We start from the raw sequence: 6,763 nt of genomic DNA on the forward strand, positions 1-6,763 counted from the left end.
ATTCATGTAGGTTTTAACTTTAAAATTGTGTTGTACACTAAGGGGCATATTTATTAAAATCATTTTTAGTAAAATTTTGAGAAATTTTGTTTTTTTACACCTTTTTTACATTATTTTAGGTATACTGAAATGTATTAAAAAAACTTTTGGAGCAGTTTTCATGAAAAATGACTCCAAACAATTTCATTCACATTTTTATAGTAATCAGATCATATTTCCCACACTTGTAATGGGAAATGCGATTTGACCGAATTTACTAAATAAAATGTGCAAAAAATACCGGAGGCAGCATTATCCACAGGTTCCTGCCAACATCTCTTTTCTGACAGGCATAGTGCATTGGGTATATAATGCCGGCTGTCTGGATGCCGGAGTTCAGAACACCCACAGTGGCATCCCAATGTTTGGAAGCCCGATAGGGAAAAGGTAAGTATACTTATCTTTGCCCAATGGTCCCCTAACCCTAACCCTCCCACCCCGCAGCCTAAACCTAACTCCCCTCCACAGGCTAACCCAAACCCTCCCCGGTGGCACCTGAACCTAACCCCACCTCCCCGCAGCCTAACCCTAACAGTCCCTCCCCCTCAGTCTAACCCTAACCCTCCCTGGGGTCGCATTAACCTAACCTCCCCCTCCCCACTGCTTAAACCAACCCCCCTTTCTCCCTGTAGCCTAACCCCAATCCCCACCCCAACCCTGCGGCTTACTTCTCCAGGGCCCGGCAGAAGATTGTTTGGAATTCCGGCTGTCGGGAACCCAGCGCCGGTCATGTGTACCTTGTCGGGAGGCCAGCACCGGCATTCCAAGACATATGGAGATTCTGGCTTTGGCATTTTGACTGCTGGGATCCCGACAGCCGGGATCCTAGCTGGATCACGGCATAGCCATCTAGGCAGGTGGTGCCTGTGATCAGCCATGTGTGTCTAATAAGACCACAGGCTGATTACCGTAAAAAAAAAAAAAAAAAGAATGTTTGAAATATACTTACAGCCCCTGGTTTTCTGTGTCCCTGGTGAGCTCCTCCATGTCTCCAGTCATCTGATTGCCAGCTTCCTGCAGAGGTGACCCCAGTCATCTGGTGTCTGCTGTAAATTGGCATCTCAGTTTACATCAGACATCAGATGAAGGGGTCTCAGAGCTGGATTCAATCAGTTGACCAGAGCTGCATGAGCGCACTATGAGACAGATCACCGGTTAAGTGCAAGGGGGAGTACCCGGCGGCGGTGTTGCAGCACATACTCAGGGTATTTTTTATGAAAAATACCCAGAGAAGTCACTCTGCAGAGTGCATTTGCAGGGACAAAGCTTTCCCGCAAGCATTGTCCCTGCATATGATAATTGATTGGGGTGATTTTATCCCATCCCATCCACATCTTGTGATAAATATACCCCTAAATGAGAGCAACCAAGTGTATGAATGCTGTACAATACAAATCAGTGAGACTTTTGTAGAGCATTGAATGCTGAATTCTAATTTTATTTCTAACATTTAAAGATATTTTAGCTAATTTTCAAATTTGCTGTACCCTTTCTGGAAATGAAATAACAAATACACAGCTGGCCTTGATATCAGAATGAGATAACATGACTTTTTCAATGCCATTTAAAATGGAAAGAAAATGTTCGAGCGTTCTACAGATATAGTGATAATAAAGTGTTTTGTTTTTTTTCACACGGACAGAAATGTGCTTTTGTAATTTTTTAAAGACTTAGGGGGTCATTCCGAGTTGATCGTAGCTGTGCTAAATTTAGCACAGCTATGATCATCTTCCCTGACAAGTGGGGGGGCGCCCAGAACAGGGCTAATCTGCCCCGCATGTTAGTCCGCCCCCCCTCCGCACAAATACAAAAGCATCGCACAGCGGTAATGCTTTTGTATTTCTGGAGGCTGGCCGGGAGTTGTGCGTCGCTGCACCCCCAACGGTCCAGCCACGCCTGCATTGGCCGAACCGCTCCCCCTAAATGCCGCCATAATGCTACCATCCAGCCCCCTCCCGCCCTGCGACCACCTCAGTCTCAGAGACGATCGCTAGGCAACGACGACTGCCATGCGCCGGCGCACTGCGGCAATGGCGCATACGCAGTTCCGACCCGATCGCTGCGCTGCGACAAATTGCAGCGAGCGATCGGGTCAGAATGACCCCCGTAATTCTGTATATGATTTTTACATAAACTAAATATGTGAATTGCAGGAGTATAATGTACAAAAGGGCTTGATTCTGATATGGTTGGTATTGCACAGCTGTCCTAAATGCCGCAGCATGTCAATCGTGGGGGGACTGTGAGAAATATTGCAGTATTCATTCTACATATCTGCAGAACGGGTCTTGTGCATGTGCAGACACTAGAGATGTGCACTTGAAATTTTTCGGGTTTTGTGTTTTGGTTTTGGGTTCGGTTCCGCGGCCGTGTTTTGGGTTCGACCGCGTTTTGGCAAAACCTCACCGAATTTTTTTTGTCGGATTCGGGTGTGTTTTGGATTCGGGTGTTTTTTTTAAAAAACACAAAAAAACAGCTTAAATCATAGAATTTGGGGGTCATTTTGATCCCAAAGTATTATTAACCTCAAAAACCATAATTTACACTCATTTTCAGTCTATTCTGAATATCTCACACATCACAATATTATTTTTAGTCCTAAAATTTGCACCTAGGTCGCTGGATGACTAAGCTAAGCGACCCTAGTGGCCGACACAAACACCGGGCCCATCTAGGAGTGGCACTGCAGTGTCACGCAGGATGTCCCTTCCAAAAAACCCTCCCCAAACAGCACATGATGCAAAGAAAAAAAGAGGCGCAATGAGGTAGCTGTGTGAGTAAGATAAGCGACCCTAGTGCCCGACACAAACACCGGGCCCATCTAGGAGTGGCACTGCAGTGTCACGCAGGATGTCCCTTCCAAAAAACCCTCCACAAACAGCACATGACGCAAAGAAAAAAAGAGGCGCAATGAGGTAGCTGTGTGAGTAAGATAAGCGACCCTAGTGGCCGACACAAACACCGGGCCCATCTAGGAGTGGCACTGCAGTGTCACGCAGGATGTCCCTTCCAAAAAACCCTCCCCAAACAGCACATGACGCAAAAAAAAAAGAGGCGCAATGAGGTAGCTGTGTGAGTAAGATAAGCGACCCTAGTGGCCGACACAAACACCGGGCCCATCTAGGAGTGGCACTGCAGTGTCACGCAGGATGTCCCTTCCAAAAAACCCTCCCCAAACAGCACATGACGCAAAGAAAAAAAGAGGCGCAATGAGGTAGCTGTGTGAGTAAGATAAGCGACCCTAGTGGCCGACACAAACACCGGGCCCATCTAGGAGTGGCACTGCAGTGTCACGCAGGATGGTCCTTCCAAAAAAACCTCCCCAAACAGCACATGACGCAAAGAAAAAAAGAGGCGCAATGAGGTAGCTGTGTGAGTAAGATAAGCGACCCTAGTGGCCGACACAAACACCAGGCCCATCTAGGAGTGGCACTGCAGTGTCACGCAGGATGTCCCTTCCAAAAAACCTTCCCCAAACAGCACATGACGCAAAGAAAAAAAGAGGCGCAATGAGGTAGCTGTGTGAGTAAGATAAGCGACCCTAGTGGCCGACACAAACACCGGGCCCATCTAGGAGTGGCACTGCAGTGTCACGCAGGATGTCCCTTCCAAAAAACCCTCCCCAAACAGCACATGACGCAAAGAAAAAAAGAGGCGCAATGAGGTAGCTGTGTGAGTAAGATAAGCGACCCTAGTGGCCGACACAAACACCGGGCCCATCTAGGAGTGGCACTGCAGTGTCACGCAGGATGGTCCTTCCAAAAAACCCTCCCCAAACAGCACATGATGCAAAGAAAAAAAGAGGCGCAATGAGGTAGCTGTGTGAGTAAGATAAGCGACCCTAGTGGCCGACACAAACACCGGGCCCATCTAGGAGTGGCACTGCAGTGTCACGCAGGATGTCCCTTCCAAAAAACCCTCCCCAAACAGCACATGACGCAAAGAAAAAAAGAGGCGCAATGAGGTAGCTGTGTGAGTAAGATAAGCGACCCTAGTGGCCGACACAAACACCGGGCCCATCTAGGAGTGGCACTGCAGTGTCACGCAGGATGTCCCTTCCAAAAAACCCTCCCCAAACAGCACATGACGCAAAGAAAAAAAGAGGCGCAATGAGGTAGCTGTGTGAGTAAGATAAGCGACCCTAGTGGCCGACACAAACACCGGGCCCATCTAGGAGTGGCACTGCAGTGTCACGCAGGATGTCCCTTCCAAAAAACCCTCCCCAAACAGCACATGACGCAAAGAAAAAAAGAGGCGCAATGAGGTAGCTGTGTGAGTAAGATAAGCGACCCTAGTGGCCGACACAAACACCGGGCCCATCTAGGAGTGGCACTGCAGTGTCACGCAGGATGGCCCTTCCAAAAAACCCTCCCCAAACAGCACATGACGCAAAGAAAAAAAGAGGCGCAATGAGGTAGCTGTGTGAGTAAGATAAGCGACCCTAGTGGCCGACACAAACACCGGGCCCATCTAGGAGTGGCACTGCAGTGTCACGCAGGATGGCCCTTCCAAAAAACATTCCACAAACAGCACATGACGCAAAGAAAAATTAAAGAAAAAAGAGGTGCAAGATGGAATTGTCCTTGGGCCCTCCCACCCACCCTTATGTTGTATAAACAGGACATGCACACTTTAACCAACCCATCATTTCAGTGACAGGGTCTGCCACACGACTGTGACTGAAATGACTGGTTGGTTTGGACCCCCACCAAAAAAGAAGCAATTAATCTCTCCTTGCACAAACTGGCTCTACAGAGGCAAGATGTCCACCTCATCATCATCCTCCGATATATCACCGTGTACATCCCCCTCCTCACAGATTATCAATTCGTCCCCACTGGAATCCACCATCTCAGCTCCCTGTGTACTTTGTGGAGGCAATTGCTGATGGTCAATGTCTCCACGGAGGAATTGATTATAATTAATTTTAATGAACATCATCTTCTCCACATTTTCTGGATGTAACCTCGTACGCCGATTGCTGACAAGGTGAGCGGCGGCACTAAACACTCTTTCGGAGTACACACTTGTGGGAGGGCAACTTAGGTAGAATAAAGCCAGTTTGTGCAAGGGCCTCCAAATTGCCTCTTTTTCCTGCCAGTATAAGTACGGACTGTGTGACGTGCCTACTTGGATGCGGTCACTCATATAATCCTCCACCATTCTTTTAATGTTGAGAGAATCATATGCAGTGACAGTAGACGACATGTCCGTAATCGTTATCAGGTCCTTCAGTCCTGACCAGATGTCAGCATCAGCAGTCGCTCCAGACTGCCCTGCATCACCGCCAGCGGGTGGGCTCGGAATTCTGAGCCTTTTCCTCGCACCCCCAGTTGCGGGAGAATGTGAAGGAGGAGATGTTGACAGGTCGCGTTCCGCTTGACTTGACAATTTTCTCACCAGCAGGTCTTTCAACCCCAGCAGACTTGTGTCTGCCGGAAAGAGAGATCCAAGATAGGCTTTAAATCTAGGATCGAGCACGGTGGCCAAAATGTAGTGCTCTGATTTCAACAGATTGACCACCCGTGAATCCTTGTTAAGCGAATTAAGGGCTCCATCCACAAGTCCCACATGCCTAGCGGAATCGCTCCGTGTTAGCTCCTCCTTCAGTGTCTCCAGCTTCTTCTGCAAAAGCCTGATGAGGGAATGACCTGACACAGGCTGGCAGTGTCTGAACTGACTTCACGTGTGGCAAGTTCAAAGGGCATCAGAACCTTGCACAACGTTGAAATCATTCTCCACTGCGCTTGAGACAGGTGCATTCCACCTCCTATATCGTGCTCAATTGTATAGGCTTGAATGGCCTTTTGCTGCTCCTCCAACCTCTGAAGCATATAGAGGGTTGAATTCCACCTCGTTACCACTTCTTGCTTCAGATGATGGCAGGGCAGGTTCAGTAGTTTTTGGTGGTGCTCCAGTCTTCTGTACGTGGTGCCTGTACGCCGAAAGTGTCCCGCAATTCTTCTGGCCACCGACAGCATCTCTTGCACGCCCCTGTCATTTTTTAAATAATTCTGCACCACCAAATTCAAGGTATGTGCAAAACTTGGGACGTGCTGGAATTTGCCCATATTTAATGCACACACAATATTGCTGGCGTTGTCCGATGCCACAAATCCACAGGAGAGTCCAATTGGGATAAGCCATTCCGCGATGATCTTCCTCAGTTGCCGTAAGAGGTTTTCAGCTGTGTGCGTATTCTGGAAACCGGTGATACAAAGCGTAGCCTGCCTAGGAAAGAGTTGGCGTTTGCGAGATGCTGCTACTGGTGCCGCCGCTGCTGTTCTTGCGGCGGGAGTCCATACATCTACCCAGTGGGCTGTCACAGTCATATAGTCCTGACCCTGCCCTGCTCCACTTGTCCACATGTCCGTGGTTAAGTGGACATTGGGTACAGCTGCATTTTTTAGGACACTGGTGACTCTTTTTCTGAGGTCTGTGTACATTTTCGGTATCGCCTGCCTAGAGAAATGGAACCTAGATGGTATTTGGTACCGGGGACACAGTACCTCCAACAAGTCTCTAGTTGGCTCTGCAGTAATGATGGATACCGGAACCACGTTTCTCACCACCCAGGATGCCAAGGCCTCAGTTATCCGCTTTGCAGTAGGATGACTGCTGTGATATTTCATCTTCCTCGCAAAGGACTGTTGGACAGTCAATTGCTTGGTGGAAGTAGTAAAAGTGGTCTTACGACATCGCCTCTGGGATGACCATCGACTCC

This window comes from Pseudophryne corroboree, chromosome 6 (genome assembly GCF_028390025.1).
Source record: "Pseudophryne corroboree isolate aPseCor3 chromosome 6, aPseCor3.hap2, whole genome shotgun sequence".
NCBI lineage: Eukaryota > Metazoa > Chordata > Amphibia > Anura > Myobatrachidae > Pseudophryne > Pseudophryne corroboree.